General features: G+C 46.7%; 1 protein-coding gene across 3 annotated transcripts in view; it reads left to right on the plus strand.

Moving 5' to 3' along the window:
* The window catches only part of LOC144755777 (butyrophilin subfamily 1 member A1-like), a 369,747-nt gene that overhangs the window by 313,619 nt on the left and 38,278 nt on the right, over positions 1 to 17,850 (plus strand). The gene's annotated exons all lie outside the window — the stretch shown is intronic.

The raw sequence follows: 17,850 nt of genomic DNA on the forward strand, positions 1-17,850 counted from the left end.
GCTAGCCCCGTTTCTGGAAGGCAAGTTTTATTCCTGTTTTTACATCACTTTTCTCTCTGAGAAATGCCATCTCCTAAGGTGGATTTAAACTATGAGCTGAATCACAAAACATGTTGGTGTCTCATCATGCCCATGCCCGTGGGTTGTGGTTTCTAGAGATGGATCTAGATCCCAGGTTTGTTCTTAGAGTATGCATTCTAAGAAGATTCAAGCGGGAGAGGCCAGCCTAGTCTAAGGATTGCTGTCCCTCTTCAGAAAAAGAGCATAGCAAGAGACCTGCTTACCCAACAGCAGAGTAAACTCAGTGCTAGAAATGTAAGAAAAATCCTCATGACTCCATTATTTTTCTTCCTTCAAGCCTTCATTGATGCCACCAACAGTTTCCTCTGAAGTACTGCTGTTGATGCAAAAATAATCAGCTTCCTTTCATGGGTCATGCTGAAGAGGCTTTGCAGCTGTCCCTCCACCAGGAGTGTATCTTGCTTAATTATGGACCTCATGAGTTGCTACGGCATTGAGTGTAGCTTTGTCTCCAAGGCCTGTGCTGATGGCTCCTGCTTCTCCAAAGGTGAAAATCAAGATTCTTTCCTGTGAATTCGGTATTGGCCAGCTCCTAGGCAGTTTCACAGCCATGAACCTTTGGTTCTCTCTACTGTTTCACCTGAAGTCAGTACTGCACCGTTTTAGCTGATCTAATCAGAAGGACAAGAAAAGGGGGGCTTTTAAAAGGAATGAGCAATTGGCTAAACACATCTAGAAGCTCCTGCACCTTTCTACATGCTCTCTACCTCCGGGTGTGCTCCTTCTCTTGCTTAGATTTAAGATGTTTTTGCATGGTAGAGGTACTGAAGGAGTAGTGGCCTCTTGTCCCCGAATTCATTTTTGAGAATTTGCACATTACTCTGTGTTCATTGATTTTTCTCCTCCCCTTCTGGGTGGTTATAGAATTTCCTCTAATCTGACTGCTTTTCTTTCTCAGTTTTTTAGGGCTCGGACTCCTCCCCCTGGGGGAGGAGTTTCGAGATCCTAATGTTATAAGAAAAAAAAGAAGAAGAAGAAGAAGGGCCTTGGTGAGAGGAATTCCACACATTCCTTTGCGTTTTCTGGCATCTGGTCAGTGATTCGTCTTCCCTGTGCTGTGTATGTAGTAGCCTTGCAGTGATAGGCTGTAAGTAATGTACGCGTGCCCGATGTGGCATTTTGTGTGCGAGAACGAGCATGGCAGAGTGATTAATCTTAATTACGAGCTGTCAGAGTGCCCGTGTAATGCAAGCCAGATGATGCGAACGCGTTCACAGCGGTGAGCGCGTTCAATGTTAAATGACGAGAGGCAGCAGGCGAGGCTCACAGAAGATGACTCATACATGCTCGGGCTAGGGGCCCGCAACGTTTGTCTTCCCCTTGGTTGCCGCTCCTGCCTGCAAGTGCCAAGGTACTGTTAATATCCCCCGCGGTGCGAGCCGTTCCTTTCACCAGACTCGCACCGCTCTGCTCTGTGTGCCTGCCTGCAGCCGTGAGCGCGCTCCAGCCCCTCCCGCTGGAATCCTTGGAAGTCGCCGAGTGCCCAGAGCCCCCACGGGTGAGTGAAAGCTGAAGGCTTCGTCTGCACTCCCCGTCAGGGACTCCGAGCCTCCCCCTGCCGCCCGCACTGCTCCCGGAGCCCTCCTGCACCGCTGGGCCGGCCCGCCTTTAACTCTGTCCTCGAGCCGAGAGGAAGAGCCGGGGCCGGCACAGGCGTGCTCACGCCCGATGCGTGAGCGTTGGTAGGGCCGGGTCAGTTTCACCGCGAAGAGGCAGGAGAGGCGCTGCCAGGCACGCCGAAGGCCGGGGAGAGTTCCAAAGCCCCAGAACGGAGAGAGGCTTTCGTTTAAAGGGCAAAGACACTGAGAGAACGTTGAGGAAGTGTGGTGCATTAACGCTCCGGCTCTCTGCCCGCGGCACCCTTCGCAATCCTAGTGCCTTAACACTGTTAGTGCAAAATGTTTCAGCCCCTGCATGCTGGGCTTCGATGGTATGTCAGCAACGAGAGATGATGCCATGAACCATATGAAAATTCCTTAATGGGCTTCCTGGCAATGGAATAGTGTTAAGGAGTGTCGAAGCTTTCATTTTCAAAATGGCGACTTGGTACTTCATTCACCGAAGACATTCAGTAAAAAATAGAATTTAAGGACATTGAGAGTGGAGAGAACACTGGAAATGCTACACGTTGGTAGCAGACATCCAGAACTCGCTGCAGAAACAGGCATTGCATGAAGCCAACGTCTTTGGAAACCTTGGCAGTTTTACGATGTTGTGAATTTTTTATGCTTTTCCCTTATAAATATGGGACAATGTGTCTCAGAAGGTAAACTTGGAGAGGCAGTTGCTTAATGTGCTTTTGTGCATTAAAAAACAACTGCAAAGAAAAGCTCTGTGTACAATTTCCATCTTGGCTGTTTCGATCAGGTTGGAAATGATCTTGACCTGTGGCTCATATTTACACGGGCAAAGATGCAATTAAACTGAGGAACTTCTCCAACTTGAATGTCGGAATCCAGACACTTGGCAAAAGTAGCCTGTGTAAAAAAAAAAAAAAACTTTTTCCATACCCTTAATTCTGACCCCTCCCAGTGCAGAGGAAACGCCGAAGCTGTGCTTCACAAATATTGACAAATTCAGGTTTGCCCCCACCCCTCTGCATGCATCTTAAAGTTTACGTATAGAATTTATTTGAAATAATGTAATGTTTTTTAAAGAAATACTTACATTGACTAAAAGTTATTCACATATTTTGTAATAACAATATTTGTTTTATTTATATATACTTCTTAACATGAAATAAAATATATTTATGTTTAAAAGAAGGTTTCTACGGAGAGTGTTGCCGTACAACTGTTTGTCCGTGTGAGTGCAGAGTAGTGAGGGCAGAGTAGTGAGGGCAGAGTAGTGAGGGCAGAGTAGTGAGGGCAGAGTAGTGAGTAGTGAGTAGAGTAGTGAGTAGAGTAGTGAGTAGAGTAGTGAGTAGAGTAGTGAGTAGTGAGTAGTGAGTAGTGAGTGCAGAGTAGTGAGTAGTGAGTGCAGAGTAGTGAGTAGTGAGTGCAGAGTAGTGAGTAGTGAGTGCAGAGTAGTGAGTAGTGAGTAGAGTAGTGAGTAGTGAGTAGAGTAGTTAGTACAGAGTAGTGAGTAGAGTAGTGAGTAGAGTAGTGAGTAGTGAGTGCAGAGTAGTGAGTAGTGAGTAGAGTAGTGAGTAGAGTAGTGAGTTGTGAGTAGAGTAGTGAGTAAAGTAGTGAGTGCAGAGTAGTGAGTAGAGTAGTGAGTAAAGTAGTGAGTGCAGAGTAGTGAGTAGAGTAGTGAGTAGAAAGTAGTGAGTAGAGTAGTGAGTGGAGAGTAGTGAGTAGAGTAGTGAGTAGTGAGTGCAGAGTAGTGAGTAGTGAGTAGTGAGTAGAGAGTAGTGAGCAGTGAGTAGTGAGTAGTGAGGAGTAGAGTAGTGAGTAGTGAGTGGCGAGTAGTGAGTAGAGTAGTGAGTAGAGTAGTGAGTAGTGAGTGCAGAGTAGTGAGTAGTGAGTAGAGTAGTGAGTAGTGAGTAGAGTAGTGAGGTGAGTAGAGTAGTGAGTAAAGTAGTGAGTGCAGAGTAGTGAGTAGAGAAGTGAGTAGTGAGTAGTGAGTAGAGTAGTGAGTAGAGTAGTGAGTAGTGAGTGCAGAGTAGTGAGTAGAGTAGTGAGTAGTGAGTAGAGTAGTGAGTAGTGAGTCGAGTAGTGAGTAGAGTAGTGAGGTGAGTAGAGTAGTGAGGTGAGTAGAGTAGTGAGTAAAGTAGTGAGTGCAGAGTAGTGAGTAGAGAAGTGAGTAGTGAGTAGTGAGTAGTGAGTAGAGTAGTGAGTAGAGTAGTGAGTAGTGAGTAGAGTGGAGAGTAGTGAGCAGAGTAGTGAGTAGTGAGCAGAGTAGTGAGTAGAGTAGTGAGTAGAGTAGTGAGCAGAGTAGTGAGTAGTGGGTGCAGAGTAGTGAGTAGAGTAGTGAGTAGAGTAGTGAGTAGTGAGTAGAGTAGTGAGTGCAGAGTAGTGAGTAGTGAGTAGAGTAGTGAGTAGAGTAGTGAGTGCAGAGTAGTGAGTAGAGTAGTGAGTGCAGAGTAGTGAGTAGAGTAGTGAGTAGAGTAGTGAGTAGAGTAGTGAGTAGTGAGTGCAGAGTAGTGAGTAGAGTAGTGAGTAGTGAGTAGAGTAGTGAGTAGAGTAGTGAGTAGAGTAGTGAGTAGAGTAGTGAGTGCAGAGTAGTGAGTAGAGTAGTGAGTAGAGTAGTGAGTAGGACATCACAGGCAGCAGCTGTGCAAGCTTCTTACACTCACAAGGAGACCACAGGCAGCTGAGGTGCAATCTTCTCCCACTCACAAGAACGACATCACAGGCAGCAGCAGTGCAAGCTTCTTACACTCACAAGGAGACCACAGGCAGCAGAGGTGCAAGCTTCTCACACTCACAAGAAGGACATCACAGGCAGTAACGGTGCAATATTCTCACACTCACAAGGAGATCACTGGCAGTACACACCACATGAACACACTCCATAACACATAGCAACAATACATTGGCATTTACAATGCCATTAGCTCAAACTCAAATAAATCCGAGCCCGATTGCATTTCTAATGCTTGTTTCACCAAGGCACTGCCTGTCTTCCTTCTCTTGTGCAGCTGCCACTAACAGTCCTGGCAGGGTATGCCCAGACGTGGGTCCCTTGCTCACTTTGCCACTGGATTCAAGATAGCCTGGCTGATGAGGGTTATGAACCCGAAATCGGTCCCAGGATGCTTGTTTCCAGTCCAGGGAAGACATGGCTTGGCAGTTCGGGCTGTACTGTTCCCATGAGGCACAGGGTCAGACTGATTTGCATATGGCGATGTCTGAACTGGGGTGGTGGAGTGAACTAAAGAATGGTGATGGATTAAACCCAGATCAGTTGACTGGGGTGAGTGTTTGATTTGCTCAAACGCTCCGTCCATCATCCCCTTTGGTGCCACTAACAGTCCTGGTAGGTTTGGCTCTCCCAACTGGCCATAGGAGGTCAAAATGGTGCAGTGAGCTCAGAAATATGCAATCTGATCTCTTGCTCCTTACAAAATGGTGCTTTTGCCCTCATTGCTAAGTTCGTCAAGTCTCGTTCTGGCAAGTGAGGTTGTGGGACTGGAGTTCTATGGACCAACCACCTCAGTATGGTGCGAGGGCAGAGTCGAGTGAGCCATTTTGGAAAGGGAATATTAAATCTTGTAACTGTTTACGCCTTTATATTTTCATTAGTCTGAAGACCTTGTTTCAGGGCCATAGACCACACACACCCAGCCTGACTCTCCTTGTCCGCAGCCACTGCCAATCGATCGCAGACCCATCTCTACACAGTTCTTCTTAGTCTGTGCCCTTCAGTCCTCCCTCCCTTTGACAAGACTGCAGAAATTGCAAAGCGGCCCAACCCCAGTCCATTTAATCTGTTGCCACAGTTTCATGTCCACAGATGATGGGCCATGGTGTAAAGGAGCAGGGCGGGCAGAGAGTGACATTCGGTTTCCCATAGTCTTCTATTTTTCCAAATGGCTCATAGCACCTTTCTTCACTTCTTAATTATTCTTGCTTCCAAGTACATCCTCAATCATGATTTTATGCTTGTGAATCTGTGTGGAAGATATCTAACCATTCCAGGCCAAGGACAACCAGACTAAACCCACCTTGCATGCTCAATCAACAGGCTACCACTAAAATGACAGAGACCATACATGATCAGAAGGCCTCAGACAGCACTAGTGATAATAATACAAATGTTAACATATAGGTGATGAAAATCCTGCATAACAGGGCATGCGATATCAGCAATAACAGTAAGTGTCATTTAGAACCAACAACAGCAATAAGCCAAGCTCAGTGTAGACTAGCACTCAGGTATCGGTTTTATACCAATTTCAGAAGAACAGCCATTTTGTACCTCCTCATCAGTTTGACAGTTTCTGAAAATGAATACACTTGCTATATAAAAGCTTAATTATTGATAAATAATCCCAGTTCCTCTAAACAAAAGAGTGCACTATCTTGCACAAAGCACTATTTTAGTATACGCATTTTTGGTCCCCAAACATCAGCGTGCCACTTTCTTCACTATACTGTTGCCACACCTGGACAGATTCAGACTTTCAGGTAATTGTATCCAAGGATGTCTATGTATGTGCATCATATTGCAGGAAACACCATCAGAATTATGCCATAGGCAAAATATTTTAAAATGGCTAAGATATGTTGGGGATGGGACCGTATTGACAGGCTCCCCATTAAACCATGGATAGCTGACATTTTGTCGACAGCACTTTTATGCCACGGCATTTAACAGGCCACTGGGAGACAAAATTATTTGAGGAATTCACATAAGTGTTGAGGAGGCTAATATCAAACTGAATCCAGTGTCAAATAACCGTAATAAGGTGTTTTATAGCAGATCGTGCTCTCAAACACTAAGTAAGTGCACTGACGGACTCAAAGAATCTTTAACCAAGGTCAAAGGGGGGCACTTAGGCCTCATAATTTGCCAACATTGGAGTATCAGCAAAAATGACTGTTTGACCTGGAATCTGTGGCGTGGTTTCCCCTGACTTTTTGCCTCTATTTTTGTATTTTTGATGCTGTGCTGGATTTCGTTTTTGCTGGTTTAGATGCTTTGGGCACTTTGCCACTGCTGATCAGTGTCAAAGTGCAAGTGCTCCCTGAGTAAATTGTTACTGTAATTAGTTATCCATGATTGACATATTTGTATTACCAAGAAGCCCCTAGTAAAGTGCACTGAGTGTGCCAGGGCTGGTGATTCAAATGCTGCTAGGGGGCCTGCAGCACTGATTGTGCCTCCCACATGAGTAGCCCTAAAATGGTGTCTCAGGCCTGCTACCGCAGTGCCTCTGTGCAGTCTGTGAACTGCTATGTCAACCTGGCCAGTGTCCCCACTGACCAGGCCTAACCCTTCCTTTTCTGTACTCATTGGACACCCCTATGGAAGGCCCAAGGTACCCCCCTGGGCAGGGTAAAGTGTATGTGAGAGGTAGAGCATGTACTAGGGCAGGTGACAAGCTCTGGTAGTGAATTACAGCCATTTTCGTTTTTCACTATTGTAAGGCTATCTTGCCCATAGGCTATAATGGGGAATGCTGTGTACAGTGGTTACCGGCATATCTTCCCATAGGAGCAAGATAGGACATAAAAGTCTGGTATTCCTGATCTCAGAATTTAATAATACATCTTTTAGGAAAGGTGTTTTTTAAATCCTGTGTTTGAGACCAACACTTTTAGAAAGTGTCTGTTCTCTTGTCTGACCTTTCAGTGTGCCTTGGCATGTTTGTGAATTGACTGTCTGGTTTGTGAGTGACAGGGGCTGGGTGGCTCCCAGAGGCTGAGTGGGCCATCCCTGGGCTGAATAGCTCCACCTGCATCTAAAGTGGTGTGAGGGGGTAGCACCTGGGCCTGAATAGGGCTGTGCCTGCCTTCCACAATGCTGGCTCTACCTCCTGCTGGGCGACTGACGACCCTGCCCCTCTCTCTGAAAGGAAAGGAGAAACCAGGAAAACAAAGTGCTCAAGGAACACCCAGAACTGGTTCAGACCGGGCTCAGAGCCCTCCTGCACAAAGGGAACAAAGGCTTTTAGGGGTATAAGTATAGGACCCCAGACTACAGAAAATTAGATCATCCTGAAATCAAGAAGGAACCTCTGGCAAGGAGAATGCTGGAAGACTGAAGAGGAAAGACTGCCCTGCTTTGTACTTGTGGGCTGAACTGCAGTTGCTTTGCTGCCAAGGAGAGGGGAAGGACTTTGCTGTTGCTGTGTCCCCTTGCTTGAAGGGATCTCCAAGGGCCTGAGTAGAGCTGGCTCCCTGTTAAGAAGTCCCAGTAACAAAAGAACTTCACCTCCAGCGTCCCCCCTGAACTCTACTGAGAGAGTTCTGTCCTTCCTAGAGTGCTTGGGCCAGTTGTGGTGCCTCTGGAAGTTGTACCTGTTGTTTGGGAAGCTGGAAAAGGAGAAACTAAGACAACCTGCAAAGTTTCACGTCAGTGCAAGGAAATTCCTGCCACCGCGAAGATCAAGATCGACGCAGCGCCTGTTGCCGCTGCAAAGAACCGACGCATCCTTCGCTTGCGGAACGCATCGCTCCGGTGCGGGAAGATTACCATTGCTGCGAGTATTGTCGCTGAGCCTGTCGTCGCTGGGTGAGATCGCCGCACTACTTGCTTGTGGACCGCATCACGTCGCTGCGTGTGTCGTCGCAGAGCCATCGCATCGAGGGGCCGCGAGAGGAGAAGATCGACGCTGTGCTGCGCACCGCCACCGCACCAGAGATCGTCGCGGTCCCGAAGATCGTCGCATCGTACCTTTGCGAGACGCTTCCTACGAAACCTGCGCACCGGAATCCATACAAGGTATTGCCTCCCTCCCCATACAGACCGGATTCATCGCAACACGCCCGCTGCGTCCAGCGGGGCTGTCGCATCGCCTCCCCAGGTTCTCAGGAGTGACGCATCGCTTCTCTTTCAACGCTGCAGCTTTCACTTGGAGCTTTTGTCGCATCAAAAGGTACTTTTGGCTAAACGTGACGCAACTGTGGATTATTTTCACGCAACCCTAAGAACTCTTTTGAAACCATATTCTTGAACTGTGTATGTTGGATTTTTGTCGTTTTGGTCTAGTTTAGTTTAGATTAAATACTTCTATTTTTCTAAACTGGTGTGGAGTCCAGTTGTGGTGTTTTCACTGTGTTACTGTGAGTGTTGGTACAAATACTTTGCACATTGCCTTTGATAAGCTTGTCTGCTCGTGCCAAGCTACCAAGGGGGTGAGCAGGGATTATCTAAAGAGTGTATCCCCCTTACCCTGACTAGAGGCAAGGGTCCCTATTTGTCACAAGTACCTACCTGTGCCAACTAGAGACCCCGAAATCTAACAATGACCCTCAAAGATTATCAAAGATAACAATGGGTGACAACTTTACACTGTCAAGAAATGTTTTTTTTAGTTTATATTTGTAGTAGAGAACATAATATGGGGATCAGATAAATGATAGCAGGCAAATTATGGTCTGAGAGAGTGTTGCAGGTGTATATTGATATTTGCCACAATCTGGTGCTGATTGTTTGAGCTCTTTTTTAGGTCTCACCTACCAACAGCTCCTGAATCAGATGATTCTCCCATATGTATTCCTTACATTGTGATGACTTTAGCTATTTGTTGTCAAAAAACTATAGTCTGCAATACTACACATATGGGGGGCTTTGGGTCAGCCCCTTTGTCCTGATTGGAAACCTTTCTCATCTCTCTCAGTTCTCTACTCATAACTCATTGGCTTTCCAACCTGTTTTTGTATTTGGCCCACCTTTGTAGCTTTTCTTCTTTGCATTGCTTTTTATTGTATGACGTTTATTCTTCCACTGTTTCCCCTGACCCTGCTTTTGCCCCAGTATTGGAACTTTCATAGATTCCCATGCTTTGTATCATTCCCCGTCGTCGGAATGGGAGCCTCAGTAGTACAAAAACCATAGAAACAAAAGAGAAACATAGGCCTAGGCCTCATCTCATTTTGTATCCTATCACCCTCTTTTTGTAAAAAGAGACCAAACTTTTGCCAGGGCCAATCAGAGCAGCCTCACCCCCTAGAACCTTCCTGAGAGAGCTCAGAGCCTCAGATTTTTCTACCGCACGTTGTGCTAGGGAGTCTCCACTGAGCTCTGCTCAGTTTTCTCAACCTTTCTGGTTATTTCTTCAAGTTTTTCTACTGAAATCAAGACATGTCTGACAAGGAGAAGAAGGCCCTATTCAGGTCCTGTGCCTCTTGTGGGAAAAAACTACTTTTTGTGGAAGATAAGCATGAAAACTGTATTTATTGCTTATACCCTGACCACAAGGCCACAGACTGCAAGATTTGTAGGACCTTCTCTACCAAGACTCTTCGTGACAGAGAGGGTCGGCTTTTGACCTGGCTTCAAAAGATGAAGACTCGGAAGGAGGTGCTCTCATCGGACGAAGAGGATTCCACATCTTTTGCGTCCTCTCACAGATCCAGGAAGAGGGGTAGGTCTCCCTCTGGTTCTTCTGCAGCTGAGCCCCCTCTTAAGGCCCCTCATAAGATCTCTGACAGGTCTGAGAGGGCTGGTCCCCTTCAATCTCCTCACGGAAGTGAAAAGGAGAGGCAGGGACAGGCTGATGGATTAATTACAGCCTCTAAGGACAAAAAGGAGGTTAATATCACTTCTCCTCCGTCCAAAAAGGAAAAATCCAGTGACAAATACTCTACTGTCACTCCAGGAACCGGGCCGGAGAAAAAACAGCGTTCTTCGACGACGAAAACACCAGGTACGTCGACGACGATTACCTCTGTGAAAATTCCCGCTGTTTCCTTGGCTCCGTCGACGGGCTCATCGGCGGTAGCGATCTCCACGTCGGCGACTTCGTCGTCCTTCAAGGTTCCAGGTTCGTCGACGATAGCATCTTCCACGTCGACGACGATGACCTCCGGTAAGGTGCTGTCTTCGACGTCGACGCTGATGGTGATGACGGCGAGTTCGTCTACGAAGCCGTCGACGATCATTCCGTCGACGAACAAGATTACGTCGACGAAGGCTACTGTACCGTCGACGATTCCATCGACACTACCGTCGACGACTGCTGCTCCGTCGACGAGACCGTCGACGGGTCAAAAAATGCATTTTCCTATGCAAAAAATGAAAATTACACCGGAGATGACGTCCCCTCGACGAGTTTCATCCCATCCACCTATGATGCTTCTGGATGATGAGTCGGAGGAGGATGAAGATGAGAGTGGTCATTATGGGGCAGCCTATAGTCCCTCAGACTTGAATGTCAAATTGCAGGAGACGGACACAGAGGACTATTATGAACATACAGATGGCCAGCAGTTTCATCACTATGTTCCAGAAAAGAGGCGTTCCGTCTGGTGTAGGGCAGGACATGGTGGCCATGCCCTCCTCTCTCATCTCTGATCTACAGATGATGCTGCAGGACTATCGAAACAGGTTTCCTTCGGAACCTTCAATGCATTCTGCGCAACCTCCACCTCAGGTGTTGTCACAAGCACAGTCAGTGATCGGTCTTCCTCTGTTGCCAGTGCCCACGCCTCCACCGGTGATACCTATGATCCGTTCACGGACCCCGGATCCCGAACCAGCCAATACTATCCGGCAGGATACCTCTTCGGACGAAGAGGCGATACAGGTGGATCCCTTGACTGATCCATTGCAAGACCCGGACTTGGATCAGGGTGACAGTGGCCTACAAGATCCAGACGCCACTGGTCGTGATACTTCTATCTCCCCTCCAGTGGATATAGGGGGGGTTCCATAACCTGATGGAGAGGGCGTCAAAGAGGTTTGGACTGCCGATTACGAGGGACGAGTCTGAATGTTTCCTTTATGACTTCAAGGAACAATACAGAAGATCTGTCAAGTCCCTTCCCATAATTGAACATGTGTGGGAGGAAGGTATGAAAATCATGCAAAATCCAGCTACAGTTATTCCAGTTCTCCCAAGACTGGAAAAGAAGTATAAGGCCCCAGAGGGCAGTCCAGCTTGTCTCCTTGGACAGCCAAAGCCTGATTCAGTGATCTCGCAGGCCGCCCAAAGCAAGTCCAAGAACCCGTCAACACCTTTGACTACGCCTCCAGACAAGGACGGTAGACGTCTGGATAACGTGGGGAAGAGGTTCTCTTCCATGGCCAGCTTGCTTGTTAGAGCGGCAAATGCTCTCGCCATTCTAGGCAGATACGACCGCCAGATGTGGTGCGACATGGAACCGTTTGTGGAACAACTACCTAACGCCACAAGGGATGAGGCAAAGAGAGTGCTGATGGAGGGAAAGAAATCCTCCTCTGAAGTTATCGACTGTGCTATGGATATTGCGTCCACAGCGTTTCGGGCCTTAGCAGGGTCAGCAGTGCTACGTCGCCAGGGCTGGTTGAGAGCCACCTGGTTTCGTCAGGAGGTCCAAAATAAGATCCTGGATCTCCCATTTGAAGGTGAGATGCTTTTCGGTAAACATGTTGATGATGCCCTGCAAAATATAAAAAAGGATACTGACACGGCGAAGTCCTTGGGATCACTCAACTACCGTAAGGTCCCCTTTAAAGGCGCTCTTGGCAGAGGTTTCTCTTCGTATAGAGGCAACACCCAACAAAGATATTCCTCGCAATCTCCGCAGTCTTATAAGAACCAATACTCACATCAACGGCAGGGACAATCGGCGTCTTACTCTCGCCAACCTCCGCGAGGCCGTCAGAACCGGCAGGGACGTGACAACGCCAAGCGGCAATAGCGGCCTCCTGGCTCTACCTACTGTTCCTTCCCTCCCAGTCACATCAGTGGGGGGCAGGATATCGTTTTGTCTGAACAGCTGGAAGTCTATAACATCGGACCAGTGGGTCCTGAATATTGTAGAGAGTGGCCATACGTTGGAATTCCAAGATCTTCCTCCAACAAGAGCTCCGGGCGCCATCCGCACAAAACATCTGGGACTACTCCATCTCGAAGCCCATCAATTGTTCCTCAAGGGGGCAATAGAACCGGTACGTCTCTCTCAGAGGGGCAGAGGTTTTTATTCCAGGTTCTTCCTCGTGCGGAAGACGGCAGAGACTTGGCGCCCCATACTAGACCTACGAGAGCTCAACACTTATCTCATCAAGCTCTCTTTCAGGATGGTCACTCTCCAGGAAATTCTTCCTCTTTTGAACCCAGGCGACTATTTGGCGTCCCTGGATTTAGAAGATGCGTATTTCCATATTCCGATACACCCAGCTCACAGACAATATCTGTGCTTCACAGTGGGCAAGAGCCATTTCCAATTCAAGGTGCTTCCGTTTGGCCTTCGGTCTGCACCAAGAGTGTTCACCAAAGTGTTAGCACTAGTGGCGGCCTTTCTACGAAAACAATCCCTGGAAGTTTTCCCTTACTTGGACGACTGGCTCGTCAAGGCACCATCTTTCGAGGAAACTTCTCAAGCCGTTTCAACTTACATCCAGTTGTTCCGTCACCTGGGCCTTCAGCTAAACGAACACAAATCAGTTCTGCAACCCTCCAGATCCACACGATTCCTGGGGGCCATTTTGGACACCACGCAATGTACAGCTCGTCCTTCGGAAGAGGGTCAACAGAAGTTGATGGTGTCAGCTCGCCAACTGTTCCACAAGAGATGCCTTTCAGTCCGTCACTACAAGTCCCTTCTTTGGTCGATGTCATCCTGCATACCGTTGATACCGCATTGCAGGCTGCGAATGCGTCCTCTGCAGGAAGAGCTGGACAAGCAATGGCGCCAAGCAGAGGGCTCCTTCAACGACAAGGTGTTGGTGACAGCAGCAATGAGAACGGCATGCGAATGGTGGCTAGTACAAGACAATATCGCACAAGGTCTGACGTTCAGGATTTCACTGTCCCCCCTGATCATGACCACGGATGCCTCTTTGGTAGACTGGTGAGCAGTGCTGCGAGAGCTTCAAGTCAGCGGGCACTGGAGTCCAGAACAGCGCCAGTACCATATCAATTTTCTGGAGCTGACGGCCATTCGGTTGGCTTTTCAGGCTTTCCTTCCCAGAGTTCGCAACCATACAGTGCTGGTCCGGACGGACAACACGACGGCCATGCACTACGTCAACAAGCAGGGGGTACGTGGTCGCAAACTCTGTCCACAGGAGCTCCGAGGATCTGGGATTATGCGATTCTTCACAGCATCACCCTGAGAGCCGAACACCTGGCAGGCTCGCTCAATGTCAAGGCGGATGCCCTGAGTCGACAGACAGAGGTGACTCACGAGTGGGAATTGAATCAATCCGTTCTGGAGAGTGTGTTCTCGATTTGGGGGACACCAACCATCGACCTGTTTGCCTCTCCGGTGAACGCCAATTGCCGGTTTTACGCAAGCAAAGTTCACCATCAGGGATCCCTGGGGAACACCCTTTTGATGGCCTGGTACAGCGCATTCTTTTACGCTTTTCCTCCAATTCCCCTCATTCTTTGAGTTCTCAGGAAAATGAAGGCGGAACCCTGCAAGATGATTCTCATTGCTCCAGCATGGCCCCGGCAATTCTGGTACACGGAACTCCTGCGGCTCTCCCTGGCTCCTCCAATTCGCTTACAACCAATTCCGTCCCTGTTGTCAAGGAATCAGGGACAAGTTTACCATCCGGATCCGAAATCACTTCACTTGGCAGCGTGGCTCCTGAACACAGAGAGTTCCGTCATCTGAATCTCTCCCAGGAATCTATGGTGTCAAAGAAAGGGTCTCCATCCTTACAAATCTCTGCCTCATCAATTATTGCCATCTATACTATCATTGGCTAAGTCTGGGTTGGCGCATTCGTCTGTGAAGGTACATCTTGCAGCCATATCAAGGTTTCGGCGCAGTTCTTCAGGCCCTTCCTTATGGTCCTCTAGTATTGTTAAACAATTCTTAAAGGGCTTGTTCCGGATGTATCCTCCAGTGCGGCCTCCTCCACCAGTTTGGCAGCTCAATCTTGTCCTGGCTCCACTCATGAAAGCTCCGTTTGAGCCTGTGCACAAGGCAGATTTGAAATTCCTGTCTTGGAAACTTGCCCTCCTCTTAGCCTTAACATCAGCGAGAAGAGTTGGTGAGCTTCAGGCCCTCTCCATAGTGCATCCGTTCCTTCAGTTCAAAAAGGATGTTCTTATTCTTCGCACCAATCCGAAATTTATTCCTAAGGTGCCGTCTAAGTTCCACTTGAATGAACCTTTGATTTTAAAGTCTTTCTTTCCGCGCCCTTCTACGCCTGCGGAACGCACATTACATTCTTTGGATGTTCAGAGATGCTTGAAATTCTACTTAGAGCGGACACGACCCTTTCGGAAATCATCCCAGTTGTTTGTGTCCTACAGCGCACCACGGAAGGGGTTTCCTTTGGCAAAGAGTAGCATTTCCCGCTGGATCTCCAGTGCGATTCAATTCTGCCATCAGGAGGCGGGCAAGCCACTGGACAGAAAAGACCGTGCACATTCCACAAGGTCTGTGGCATCGTTGGTGGCTCTCTTCTCTGGAGTCGCCATTAAGGACATATGCAGGGCAGCAACGTGGAGCAGTACTCATACCTTCACGAGACACTACTGCCTAGAGTCTGCAGGACGAGACGACGCGGCTGTTGGTCAAGCAGTTCTGCGGAATCTTTTTCATTGAGAGGTGAGCTTTCCCTACGATCCCTCCATCCTGGTGAGCACATTTTGTTTAGTGTTTTGCTATGCTGTAAGTATTGCAAATATGGTTATGTGATGCCATGTATCTGCAAAATGTGTCTTGGTGATTTACTGCTAGCTACTCTGATACAAAGCATGGGAATCTATGAAAGTTCCAATACTGGGGCAAGAAAACAAGTTACTTACCTGTAACTTTGGTTCCCCAGTATTGGTAACTTTCTTAGATTCCCATGCGCCCACCTCCTCCCCTGGGAGAAGCTCAGTCTTTTTACAGCGATAGTGGCGGTTTGCACAACGGCTACGAAAATCTGAGGCTCTGAGCTCTCTCACGAAGGTTCTAGGGGGTGAGACTGCTCTGATTGGGCCTGGCAAAAGTTTGGTCTCTTTTTACAAAAAGAGGGTGATAGGATACAAAATGAGATGAGGCCTAGGCCTATGTTTCTCTTTTGTTTCTATGGTTTTTATACTACCGAGGCTCCCATTCCGACGACGGGGAATGATACAAAGCATGGGAATCTAAGAAAGTTACCAATACTGGGGAACCAAAGTTACAGGTAAGTAACTTGTTTTCTTCTTTAAATGTATTTTTTTTTTTTGTATGGGACTGACAGTTGTATATTACTCTGTTTTTTGCACAGCATCTCCATGCATAAGTTATTTCCAAATTACTGCTCTAAGATGGCAGTGTACAGTGGGCATCTTTGAATAATTTTTGTTATAAAGAAAAAAAAAATCCAAAGGTGGCTGCCCGTGGCAGCACAGGAATGCTCACGCACAACAACCATCTTGTGATGATTTTTGATTAAATCATTAAAAGATTGTGTGTGTGTGTGTGTGTGTGTGCCTGCGTGCGTGCGTGCGTGCATGCGTATGTCCGTGTGTGCACATGCACAATCAATGGTACACATTTTGGAATAGCTACCTTTGTATATACATGTGTGAACATGCACAGATGACCATCTTAGAATGATTATGTCCATTAAGTATGCAAAAACCACTCAAAAGTGGCAAAACAAAAAGCTCTTCACCTACATTTAAAAGGAGATACCTATTGGCTTTGTCAATGCATGTTATTACAAACCTAAAAGAAGCCTGGGTTACTGCCACTTTTAAAATTGCAGGATATACTTAATTCGAGAAATCAGCAAAAGTGGAAAGCAGGGGACCAGCAAAAGGGGGGCAATCTAACTGCTGAAATTAGATCATGGGTGTTCAAGCTATGCAGGTTCTGTTGATAGCTGTTGTTGACAGGTACTAGTTGTCAGAATGATGAAAGCTCTTGGCTAACAATTCTCATTCATTATTTTCTGCTATCAGCATTGCGGGGGTGGTACTGACCTTGTGAAGGAGGTTAAAAATATCTAAACTCTTCATCGCAACTACACCCAGGAGATTTGTGGGTACTTATTGATAGACTTGTTGAGACAAGAGAACGGGTCAGTCTATTCTGTGCACCTCATGTAGCTGAGTTTCTAGAGCTAAAATCAATGCTAAGTGGAAGGAAGCCTTTGCCTTAACACGAGTATTACTTTTTAGTTCTCTGAGTCGAAGATCTGCTCATGAATCAGATCATATTACCCCATATGCATTATTACTCCATGATTAACTCTTTTTGTATATAAGACTAAACATTGTATTGTACTTCAAATTTAGATATTATAACGTCTGTTTTGTTGCCTCAGCCGTAGTAATAGTTTACCACACATTTACAGGATTAACTTGTGGGTTTTGCCTTTCCCGAGGACCTTAATTATAGGCCCCAAGGTAGGAGGAAATTACCTTTTTAGAGCGAAATGGCTTAGTAACATTAGTAAGAATAAAATAATAAAATATTAATAATGCGTAAGTAGACTACTGTGAGAGAGTAACTCGGGGATGTCTGTTTTCTCAATTGAACAGTCACAATTTATGGTCAAATGAATAAATCGTAAGAGTTGTATAATCATTTATTCCACTGTATGTTGATTTGGTGGCTGAATAGTAATGGCACTATTCATATGATAAGGTTCAGGTCTTATTGGGTTAGATTCAGTGTGCAGGTAGCATTTCTGTCATCGACATGTGTTCTGTGAAAAAGGCTTACAAAGCCAGCATGCAGAGAGGACAAATATTGGGTCACAATGATAAGGTGATAAAAAAAGATTAAAGATTTTTATTCGCTAGTAAAGGAGGGCACATTTTCAGTCAGAGGTTCCTCAGTTTTTGGGCAGAAACATGGGCACAATGCATAGGCAACATCTTGGGTAGGTCATCGAATGTAAATGTTTCTTTGCATTTTGCCACAGCTATGATTGGTCACAGAGAGATTAAATGTTTGATAGACAAAAATAACTCACCCTAGTCACATAGAATGATATAAACTTCTGCTTACACAAACAGGACACCTCTTCAACTAACCCTTTTTTATAACCCATAATTGAGAGACACAGTGTTCGGATCAGATGTGGTGGTGGAGGCAAGGCCTTAGCCAAACCTCCTCCTTTATCATTCAGGTGAAGTATAGAGATGGATTTTATGTTGCAATGTAGACCATGTTTGATTGGTCTAAAATGCGATGGGATTATCATTCTTTAATTTCATCACTAACTCTTTTTACCTTATGCCACGATGAAGGGCAGTAAGACACCAACTGTTTTGGACCATCAAACCATTCA

This window comes from Lissotriton helveticus, chromosome 5_1, assembly GCF_964261635.1.
Source record: "Lissotriton helveticus chromosome 5_1, aLisHel1.1, whole genome shotgun sequence".
Lineage (NCBI taxonomy): Eukaryota > Metazoa > Chordata > Amphibia > Caudata > Salamandridae > Lissotriton > Lissotriton helveticus.